At 36.4% G+C, this 12476-nt stretch overlaps 1 protein-coding gene and 1 pseudogene across 1 annotated transcript in view; one reads left to right on the top strand and one right to left on the bottom strand.

Moving 5' to 3' along the window:
- ERBB4 (erb-b2 receptor tyrosine kinase 4) overlaps nt 1–12476 on the bottom strand; it is a 1131344-nt gene that overhangs the window by 718358 nt on the left and 400510 nt on the right. The window lies entirely within an intron of this gene.
- The window catches only part of LOC132521910 (NAD-dependent protein deacetylase sirtuin-7-like), a 78200-nt pseudogene that overhangs the window by 19639 nt on the left and 46085 nt on the right, over nt 1–12476 (top strand).

Here is a 12476-nt window from a genome sequence, read left to right as displayed (position 1 = left end):
CTTATTCTATATTCTCTCTATTCTCTCCCTGAACAATCTCATCTATGCCTGTGGCCTTCATTATTATCCATATACTAGTGGTGCCCATATTTCTATCTTTAGCCCACATCACTCTTTTGAGGTTTTATCCATCCATACATCTAACTGCTTCATGCACACTTCCATTCAAACGTCTAAAGACACTTCAAAACCTAAAGGTCCCAAACTAAAAGTGTCATTTTGTCAAAATGAGCTTCTCTCCTTCTTATGATTCCTCATTCAGTGAATGACCACTAATAGCCCTTTGCTACTCTAGGCTGAATGCTGAGTTATTTTCCCCTCAGCATTCTCCCTTGCCTCACAGCACATGCGTTAACAAGTCACTGTGATTCCATATCTAAAATAGCTTTTCTTGTCCTCATTCCTCTGCAACTCGAATAGTACTACCCCAGACTATACCCCTGTCATCTATTGTCCAGATTGTGCTGTTGCATCCATCTAAACAGAATTCATCCAAAGCATTTTGCATACTGCCATAAGACTTCTTTTAGAAACATGATTAAAAACAAAAACATAAATCTTATCATGCAGCACCTTGTACTTAAAATCTGTCAATAGTTTCCCTGAGCTTTGATGATGAAAGACTTTAAAGGCCATGCATCATCTAGCCTCTCTACCTGTCCAGCCTTACAACTCAGCATCACCTACCCCCAAATCCTACCAACTCTTCACTCCTGCCATCCTGAATTTCTCCCAGTTTCTCTCACCTTCAGGTCTTTACACTCTTCTCACTGCAGGGGCACTATTATTTCCAACCTTTCCTCACTAAACTAACTTCTTACTCAATCTTCAAGTCTCAGTTAATGATCAAATTATTTTAAAAAAGCAAATCCATTGTTATAGTTCCTGACTTCCACTGAGCACATTAAATGCCACATTATAATTAGCTGCACAGAAAAAATGTTTTGAAGAACAATGATATATTTTAAACTCAATAGAATGAATGAGCTCCACTGTCCACATTCCACATGAATTATATATGTATGTGTATGTGTGTATATAAATATCTTTTCAAAGTCAGAGTTACCTGGCAAGTTAGAGTTTGTAGAAGAAAGTACCAGGTGTGAAAAAAGCACATATTGATTTGAAAAAGGAGATGCATGATGACATGTTTCAACACATAACACCACTTTGTGAAAACAGGCATTGGCCTATTTTTTAGTCTCCATCATAGTAAGAACTACAAAAAACAGCTATCTCTTCAACAGATAAATATTTTAGGGAGCTGTCCCTAGTAACTAAGTTTCCATCTAACATCTGGTACCTTCTTAATTATCATTTCTCCCAAACCATGAATAATTTAAATTATTTTTTCTCTACCCCTGGAATATCTTAACTGTATAAATATGCTCTATGTGACAATTTCATTCCTACCAGTGATAATAAATACGTAGATTATTACCAAGTTTATTTTTCTTAAAAGTAATCATTAAAAGGGAGATTTCAACATCCTAACACTGATATTAAGAAACTCATCTTCTTTTCTTTAGCTTTTTGGGCCCCCAAAATCTTAGAACAAATGTCGTATTTGTAGTCTCTAACCTTCCTGCACGTGGTCCTGCGGGCTTTTATGGTCACGCACTTTGCTGTCCAGGAGAGTGAAGAAAGCACAGTTCAGCCAACCACATTCCACACTTCCCACTTCCAGATTCCTGACTCCCCTTGTCTTGGTAAATTAGGCTATTGGCAGTTGTGGATTGCACTTTTGTTCTCAACTCCTCCCTCCTGACACCCAGCTGTCTCCTGTCCCTTCCTGGGGGTCAGGGTGGGGGGCGATTCATGCACCTTTGTTAAGTGACTTTGCACTGTCTCTCACTGTATATAGGTAGAGTGCATTTCCCCGCCCAACTAAAACTGGGTTTGGCCTTGTGACAGAATCTGGCCAACAGAATATGTGCAGAAAAAAGAGTGTGCTAATTCTAAGCCCGGGCATTAAGAGGCACTGCATGTTCCATGGCCCCATATTTTACTTCTATCGTCCTTATGGGAAGAACAGCTCTCAAGGTGGATGAGAGACACTTGGGGAAAATGTGCAACTTGAAAGCAGGCTCCGACTAGATCAGCTAATCCACAGACATATGATTGGGAATGAAAGTTTTGTTATTTTAAGCCACTAAGTTTTGAGATTGTTTGTTATGCAGCATTACTGTGGAAAATATTAACTAACTGAGTAGGCTACTGAAATTATTAAAGTTCATTTGCCTCTTTTCTAAAAATAAATCTCGGCAAAAGTTCATTTTTTTTCTTTCTTCGGTTCTCCGTACATTAAGCCCATATTAGATTTCCAGAGTCAAAACCCCCTCTGCCAAAAGTTGGAGGCACCTGCTTCCCAAAATAAGAGAAGAATAGAGGCTGCCAGTAGGACAAAGGCCTCCTACAAGCTTGCCGAACAGAAACCCCAGAAACATCCTTCAGTGGCTACTTACTGACCTTCAATAAAATCCATGTTCTTTGATAGGCATAGAATCTATGAAGAAGTAGGACACAAACAATTTCTGATATAGAGTACCGTAAATCCTATGAAAAGGAAAATACAATGTGCTATGGCCAACAGCATGCTATATTTTTATTCCTTTTAAATTCAACTATCATAATTTATACACATATTCATATTAAATTATATCACACAGAGCTCCCATCTCCTTTTTACTAATACCATATATTTTTGTGGTACATTTCAGTTCATAAAGCATTATCATTCCCATTGCTGTATATGAAACCTTGCAGTTTTCCTAAAGGTAGGATAAACAGATATTAATCTATTAACATTTTACTGATAAAGAAAATAAAAGTCAAAATACTTTTTAAGTGGTAACAGTAGGTAACATTTGTTGAGTTCTTAGAGTTGTCCAGCTCTTTGCTGAGCACCTTACAGAAATTATTCCATTTAATCATTACAACCCAAAGTAGAAAAGTACTATTATTATTCCCAATTTTCAGATGAGGAAACTGAGCTCAAGTAACTTGCATAGATCACATTACCAGTAAGTGCTGTAGGCAAGTTTTGTGTCATTCATATATTCACATACATTTATGCGATAAATATTTAATAAGTCCTTATAATATGACAAGTAGTGAAATCCAAAGCCCAGACTTTTACAACCAAACTGTGCTACCAGTAAAGGAAGCTGAGACTTTTTTGTTACCTCCAAAGTGGTTCTCAAAACCAGTACACAAAAGTATCACCTCAAATGTGTATTGAAAAGACAATGATTCATTGGATCTTGAAGAAATCTGGGGATTTGTGTATTTAGTAGCCTCTAAGTTATTCGGATGGATGCAGTTGACTGAGACCACAGTGGCTCCCAAATGTATATTCCCTAAAAGCACTGGGAAGTAAAAAAAAAAAAAAAAAAGACAATGTAGTTAATTTTTCATAGAGCCATTTTTTTAATTTTGCAAAAGAAAATATGAGTGATCTTATATTAGTCACACAATATAGAAGTAGAGAGATTGGTCAAAGAAATCCCTAAAAATGGGAATTTTTGATTTGAGGTTTCTTTCTGCTATAGATTTCACCTACAAGTACTGATTGTGTGTGTGTGTGGGGGGGGTGTCTCTTGGAATACAATTTACTTCAAATATAAAAATGGGGGCTTCCCTGGTGGTGCAGTGGTTGAGAATCTGCCTGCTAATGCAGGGGACACGGGTTCGAGCCCTGGTCTGGGAAGATCCCACATGCCGTGGAGCAACTAGGCCCGTGAGCCACAACCACTGAGCCTGCGCGTCTGGAGCTTGTGCTCCGCAACAAGAGAGGCCACAACAGTGAGAGGCCCGTGCACGGCGATGAAGGGTGGCCCCCGCTTGCCACAACTAGAGAAAGCCCTTGCACAGAAACAAAGACCCAACTCAGCCAAAAATAAAAATTACAAAAGAAGCGTCAACATTAAAAAAAAAAAAAAAAGTACATGCATAGAGTTCTGTATATATTACTCACATAAGCCTATGTATTAATAGGCTATCTGTTTAAAAGCCTAAAAGTTAAAATAGCATAAGGGAGCTAGTTACAGCTGAGTGACACTTAGTGTGGATTTACTCACTGCAAACCATCCTTGATATGCTGCCTGTTTCTTCCTGGTAAATGGCAGTGAAGGTCAGTGAATCTAATTTGACAATAATGAGGCTATTCTGCAACGTGTTGTAATATTGTTCCCCTACTGCTTTTTTTTTTTTTTTAAGGTACCAGCCAATCAAAAAGGCTGTTCAATGACACTAGGGAAACCCCAGGAGAGATGGGGAGAGTCAAAGAACAGTACTCTCTTATTTTTCTTTTCCAATAATGGAGATGGCAGAGGTTATGAACATGTTCAGTATGCATTAAAACAAAACACATCCTGATAGGAATGTTTTAATTAATAGCAATTATCTTCTGCAGCATTGTGATTCAAGCCAGGTCTCTGAGCATGAAGGAGAAACTTGACACTTGTGCTTCTTTGTGGACAGAGGATTTTAAGCAAAGTTAATGGAAACTCAGCAGATGAATGGTGCTGCAGTTCAAATGTACTGTAAAATTACTGAAATGATTTCAATGTCACAGGACTTCACTGCATTGCATTTATGATTATTACCCCTCGCTATGCTTTATTTTGTTAGATATCCTAAAGATTGTCTTTTAAAAAATCATATTGTTCACAGAATTATGATGCAACAAATAATAATCATTATTATTTCTATAATAATTTATATATATTTTTATACATATCCAAAATATCCTATATGTAGTTTCTCTATATAACAATTTTATAATAACAGCAAATAATAATTATTATTATAGAGAAGATACAAAAGCTGGAATGTTGACACAGGGTAATGACCTACCAATAGCTATATGCCATCCCAATGTCTTTATAAATATTATTCTATATCTTAAGCTTTTATTTCTTGAAGGATAATTCTGGAACCTGATACATGAAAATCACATTGAATAGATGTTTAAAATATATGTTCTTCGTCCCCACCCCAGACATTCTAAGTCAGCATCTCCTGGGAAGGGACCCATAAATCTGTGTTTTAACAAGCTCTCCAGATAATTCTCACACACATTAAAACTTGAGTAACACTGTCCTATACCAGAGGTTTTTAAACTGTCGGCCACAGAATTCAGGGATCCATGAACTTGTGGTGGGAAAGAAAAAATGCTTCTTAATTTTCACTGAACTCTAACTGAAATTTAACATTTCCTTCAATTACAGATGCAGTCAACAAATCACAGTATTGAATAGTTTAAAGTGTCTGTCAGTTGTCATCAATAAAAGTCAGAGATATTGCCCTATTATATTGCAGTTGTTATAGATTTCTCAAAATACTATTGACATTACTACTTTGAAATTATATTAGTTATTAGACTCACTGCTAGAGCTCTTAATTTAATGAATTATGAAATGAGTATATATATACATATTACTATATCAGTAAAATTTTAAATACTATTTTGATAACCAGTTCAATATAACTGGTATGCTTTATAATCCTATATATTTTATGTGATGTATTTAAAATCATTTTTCTGAACGAGTGCCCAGGCTTCATAAGACTAGCACAAGTGTCCATGATACACACAAAGTCAAGAAGCTCGGTCCTAGCTCTCCTCGGCCTCGTATTTATGCAGAGGGAGGAGGAAAGTGTGGAGAGAGCTAAATGTAAGCTGTTGCTCTGGCCCAAACAAACCCTCCCTGGCATTTCCTCTTAACGGACATAGATGTGGGAGCATAAAGGAAGGTGTCTCATAAATTCCAATGTGTTTAAGAGTGGGGGGAAAAAAAGGCAAAGGAAAGCAGGAACGCCTGTCAGTCATGAATGGCTTATTGGCTGAGTTCACCAGCAGGGGAGCTGAATTTGATCAGTTCTGCCATGATTAGCGTCACTACAGTCAAGTGTAAATTCTGTATAAACAGAAGTGGTGGATAGGAAAATAATCCAGTCCATCCCTCTAAATTGTCTCAGTCAGCACAGACATCAAGAACTGTCAGCACGAGGGAGGGAATGCACACATGCCCAACCAAGCCTATTATTGTATTCAGTATTCAAATAGTTCAAACTACAGAATATTATTTTCAACATAAGACCAAAGAAAAATCAATGTTGATTGTACAGCTTATCTAATTGTGAAAACAGCATTTGTTTATTTTTCATTGTCTCCCTGGTAAAGTAAGCAAATAAGTTTTTTTGTATTTTATCACTTTTCACTAGTAGGATAATTTTGTCTAAAAATATGCCTCTCTTCTAATTCCTTAGCTTAATGAATGATACCTCCCTCCAATCAATTGTCCAAGACAAAGACTTGAAGGAATCCTTTCCTTCCTTCACCAAGTGGACCACTATCTCCCTAATATCTCTGAAACTAATCCACTTTTGTTAGGCCCATTGTTACTAGGTTATTAGTTCAGACGATCATTTTTTTTTTTTTTTGGTATGCGGGCCTCTCACGGTTGTGGCCTCTCCCCTTGCGGAGCACAGGCTCCGGACGCGCAGGCTCAGCGGCCATGGCTCACGGGCCCAGCCACTCCGTGGCATGTGGGATCTTCCCGGACTGGGGCACGAACCCGTGTCCCCTGCATCAGCAGGCGGACTCTCAACCACTGCGCCACCAGGGAAGCCCCAGACCATCATTATTTTAACTACAATTACAGTCGACTCCTAACTGATCTCCTTGGCTTTAACCCTTCTTGTTGCTAATCTTTTCTTCATATGTTCACCAGAATAACAGTGTTAAAATGCAAGTCTTGATGTCATTTCCCTGCAAAAACACACCCATGAAATCTCACTGATCTCAGGGAACATGTCATACTTCTTATCATGGCACATCAGGTCCTTCATGATCTGGTCCCAGGCTTACATTTGTAGTCTTAATACTCACCCCTGATACTACTGTCTTGGAACATCAGTGTAGGAGAAAACAACAGACCAAGACTATATCACTGTTTGCTCATATGATATAAATGATGCTCCTAATGATGACGTTGCATGATCAATGAATCTTGGTGAATTGTGGTCAATATAGTATTTTTGAAGAGGCAGGAAGGAAGAATGAACCTTTCTAACATGATTAGACCCAATATTGTCATTTAAGAGTATCAATTATCCAGAAAATTAAGTATTATCTGGTGACTTTTATATAGATGAGATCTGTTTGCAAACATGCACACAGAGAAACACTTTTCAAAGAGCAGGCAGTTGGGGGATGTTAGCTCTATCTCAAATGTCTCTGCGTCTTTGCACAAATCATTTTTCACTGGGCCTTGAGTTTCTCATATGTGAAATACATGGAGGAAATGCATATCTATCTTTAAAATTCAAAGTCCATGTGGTAGTTTAAACAATATATCCACAAGTTATTTAACATTTCTGCCTTTAAGAGGTATAGCTCGATTTCTCTCCATTTAAATGTGGGTTGGACTTAGTGACTCATTTTAAATGAACAGAATATGGTAGAAACGATGATATGTTACCTCTGTGGTTAGAATGCAAAAGGTTTGAGGCATCAGGCTCCCATTTTGGATGCTCTTGCACTCTCTGTCTCTCTCTCATGCTTTCTTTTTTCTCAGGTAGCCTATGGAGATGTCCAAATAATGAGAAAAATAGATCTCCAGCCAACAGCTGACAAGAAACTGATGCCTGTGAACAATGTGAGTGAGCTTGGAGGTGACCACAGCCCCAGCCAGGAGCTTGACTGCCACCTCCACAGAGACACTGAGTTAGACTGACTGCTAAACCACTCTCCTAATCTCTCAATCTGTGAGATAACACGTGTTTGCTTTTTTAAAGTGCTAAATCTTGGGGTAACTTTTTATGCAAAATATATAACTCACACAGATCTGAATCCCATATGTTATGTAATTCTATAACATTATCTTTCAAGTACTTCCTTATTCTTGAGCCTTACACTCTTCTCAATATCTAAAATGGCAAACTAATTGCTACCGTAGATTTACTTCTTAACTAAAATTACTGAGGTTAGAAAACACATGTATATTTGCACAACGTAGATTTACACATGCATTACTTATACTCTTAAAAGGATTAGAGTTAATATATTTTCAATGAAAAGGAACTCATCTAAATGCCAGCCGAGTTGCATAATGTGGACCCCATGCTGTGGGATTTGCTGCTTTCCCAAGTTGTGTATGACAGGCTAGTTACAATTACATCAATGAATTGTTTTCTATCATCCTCACCGGTGCTTTAATGAAAGGTTGCACAATTAAAGAAAAGATCACTGCATAAGGAAGCCAGGGCAACCAGTTTAAACAAGTAGATGGAATTAAAATCATTTTACTAGCACTATTTTCCAATCCAGTAATTGCTGGAACTACTCTGAAATGCTGCGTACATCCATATTCAATATGGAACATACTCAGAGCCAAATTTCCAAACTTATCATTAAAAATGGAACAGAGGTCTTCCCTGGTGGTCCAGTGGTTAGGATGCCGTGCTTCTACTGCAGGAGACACGGGTTCGATTCCTAGTCCGGGAACTAAGATCCCACAGAACGTGCCCATCAATCAATCAATCAAGAAACAGTTAGCTAATATAATTTAAATTATTCTATCAAACTGGCAAACTGAAAATTTACTAAATAATGGAAAGGCATTATTTTTAGGGTTACTCTATGTCCAAAGCTTTAACTCAGATTCTTTCCTTTAACACAGGCTTCCAATAACAAATCCATGTTAGGTCCAACTGCATTGTCTTCATAGTTCTCCATTTCTCCTCTTTTCATTAATCATCCTTTTATCTAGCTGAACCTCTACTCTTGATTTAGCACCTCCCTTTCCTCAGCAGGGTGGATAATTCTTATACACTTTGGGTTCAACTTATTCAAATGAGCCAAGGACCAGTTAGTGTCACGCCAAGCATAATGAGCACTGGGCTGGTAGCTTAAGGCTCATCTGCATACTTTCACAAACCTGTGTGATAGCTATAAGCCCAGGGAGGGGGGCGCTGGGGAAGACGGAGGTGGCCAACTCTTATTCAAAATTAATAATAATCAAAAAAATTGATTTATAATCAAGTGGCTCATAATTGTGCCCTCTTTTTATTCCCTAGTAAAGAAGTGAGACTTTTTATCCACATGAGTCCCCTACAGTCAAATGAAACATGTTTTTAAATCTGTATTTATCACACACAGAAAGTATTATAAATGTACAGGGATGTGAACAAAAAACTGAAAGATAAAATAATTTTTCTGTGCCACTTTAGTGTTAAAGTTCACAATTTTGTTACATTATAATCATGGTGTGGTTACACGTCGTCATTCTGTATCTTCCTCTTAAGGGAAAAGAGATGTGCATCAAATCCCAAATTCTACTGGAAATTCATGGGTCTAGGCCTAAGGATTTTTCTTTCTTCAGAGAATTAGAGAGACTTTTCATGGATTTTCTTAATCGAAAGTTACTCAAGGGCTTCCCTGGTGGTGCAGTGGTTGAGAGTCCGCCTGCCGATGCAGGGACACGGGCTCGTGCCCTGGTCCGGGAAGATCCCACATGCCACGGAGCGGCTGGGCCCGTGAGCCATGGTCTCTGAGCCTGCTCGTCCGGAGCCTGTGCTCCGCAACGGCAGAGGCCACAACCGTGGAGGCCCGCGTACCGCAAAAAAAAAAAAAAAAAAAAAAAAAAGTGACTCAAGTATTTTCTACTGAAGCCTAAGACCTTCTGACATCCTGCTGACCTCTTCTTAACTGATACCTCGACCTTTATGAGACATCACCACAAACTTAGCTCTAACTTGGATTCGGTTGGGGAGGAAGAAGCACTTGATTTGAAAAACAATTGCCACTAGGTGTATATTTGAAAATACAAACTCAAAAGACAGGTAAAATTCCAAAGAGGCACTGAAAATGCTTACAAAGCCGAGAGTGAAATAAAATTGAAAAGAGGAAAAACAGGCATTACAGAAAAGTAATATTTAATGTCCTATAATTATTCATATATATGTCACATCCAGAAGATTGTAACACCAGAGCTTTAGCATTAAAAGATTGAATACTGCTTAAAATAAAAACCAAAATAATAACTAAAAACGTCTTTAATCTTCATCTGCTATATAATCAAGATCACATTGAAATATATCTTTAGAATCTCCTTCATTCACCTATCTTTATATTTATTATTCACTGAGTATAAAAGGATAGTTTTGATGATATTTTATTTATTAATACTTCTCCATGAAAAATCTTTGTACTAAAATAATTAACTTTACCGGAAATTACAACCACACTTATCTGCCTGAATTTTCAGTTATCTTTGCTTCTAAATAGGAGTAGCCACCTTGTGAAATACCATCAGGATAATTCCTCTATAACCATAATGCCTCCTTTTCTCCCACAGTTTGATGTAAATATGAATGATGAATTAAAACTAGGAAAATGTTCTGCCAAATTCTAAACTATTTTTTATGAGGAGTTGTGTCTGTAATTGAGCATTTCTACCTCTATGGTTTCATATTGGTAAAAATCTACAGTTCTTAGAGGATCACCTTCTTAATCTTTTTGTTTTATCCACTGATAAAGGAAAAACATACACATCTTTAGATAAGAAGGAAAAACCTTATATATTTAAAGTAAATTTTGAATGAAAAAACAAAAGAAGTGCTTATTTTTAATCCAGCCATAGTGCTCTATGGCCCTTTATATGGCCATAAATGATTTAGAAATGCATAACAGATGAATAAAATCACCACTAAACCTTAACACTGAATAAGCAGTGCAATCTAGTGGTAAAAATATTCTATTATGAATTAGACCTAGTTCTCACAGTAACTAATATATGACTTAAGATTTTCTCATTAGTTTATGCTTCCATTTTCCATCATTGCATAAATAACAATACTAAATGTTGGTGAAAATACAGAGCTGCTAGTTTTGTTTGTGGGAATGTGATATGGTACAATCAGTTTGGAAGATAAAAGTCTAGCGATTTCATATAAAATTCAAACATTACATCTACTCTATGACCCAACAATTCTACTCCTAGGTATCTACCAAGAAAATGAAAACCTATGTTCATAAAAAGACTATAAAGTATACTTATAGCAGTTTACTCAAAATAACACAGCTTTTCATCAAAAGGAAAAATCAATAAATGAAATATAGTGTATTCATATAATAGAATACTACTCTGCAATGAAAAAGAGCAATTAACTCATACATGCAGCAACATGAATAATTTTTAAAAACATTATCCTGAACAGAAGCCTTACACAAGAGAATATAGTGTATTATTTGAATTCAAATGAAATTCTAGAAGATGCAAAACTAATTTGTGGTGGAAGGAAATAAGGACAGTGCTTATCTCTGGAGGTAGGAGGTGGGATACACTGCAAAGGGTCATGAGGGAATGTTTCAGAGTAATGGTAATGTTTGTATCTTGAAAGAGGTTTGCATTTCACAGCTGTATGTATCTGATAAAATACAATGAGTGTATACTTAAGAGTTATACAATTCATTGCATATAAATTTTACTGAAAATTTAAAAAATAATGTAAACAAATACTAAGCTACATTAAAAGTATATATTCTAATGTGTTTAGATAGAGGTGTCTTGATTTCTGCAATTCATTTTGAAATGTAATGGACAGAAACATGATAACACAAGTATACTAAAATGTTAATGCTAAAATCTAGGTTGGGGCTATATTTCAAACTTGCTCTGTTTGATAATGTTCATAATAAAATGTTAGGAAAAATAGCAATGTCACTTCTCTTCTAATCATATAACACATTAAGGAAATGATACTTTTTTAAACTACAGTTAAAACATTTTTATGGTAACAACAACACAATAACTCTCTTTGGTATTTCCCTTGGTTTCTCCAAATATGTGTTTCCTTGCCATAGCATTTGAGGGCAGGGATGCCAAAACTTTTTACTGACATCAGCATTCTTCTGTAAACAATTGGCAAAACAGGCTATAATTCAGTTTATCTCCTTCTGTTGGAATCTCAGAACAAGAATCTCTCATCTGCGAGAAAGAACTAAAACAAATTTTATGGAATGTTTTCTGCTTTACTTCCTCTTTTCCTACAAATTTAACATCAGCATGCTGAGAAATAAATTTAGGCTTCATATATACTAGTATATGCTGTACATATACTAATATTTCATGTTAATTCTCTTTCTCTCTTAGTTACTCCACCACCCCATAACTATGTTTTCCAGTTTATATGACAATCAAAGAAAAAAGGATAAATGATATAAAGGCACTATTCATTAAAAAAGAGAAAAGCTAAACAAGACATCATTTTCCACTAATTTACTTGGTAATTGCTGCAAAGCCTAGAGTCTTTTGCTGGTGTTTCTAAAGAAGTCTGGAATTCAACTCGATCTACTACATGGATAAGATACTGAATATTATTTTTAAAAATCTTAAAACAAGCGATGAAAATTTTCACTCAGAATTTTTCTGATCAGTCTACAATAAACTGATGATGGCCCAACGAAT

This window comes from Lagenorhynchus albirostris, chromosome 6, assembly GCF_949774975.1.
Source record: "Lagenorhynchus albirostris chromosome 6, mLagAlb1.1, whole genome shotgun sequence".
Lineage (NCBI taxonomy): Eukaryota > Metazoa > Chordata > Mammalia > Artiodactyla > Delphinidae > Lagenorhynchus > Lagenorhynchus albirostris.
The sequence above is the reverse complement of the archived record's forward strand: the minus strand, read 5'-3'. Positions and strand labels throughout refer to the sequence as shown.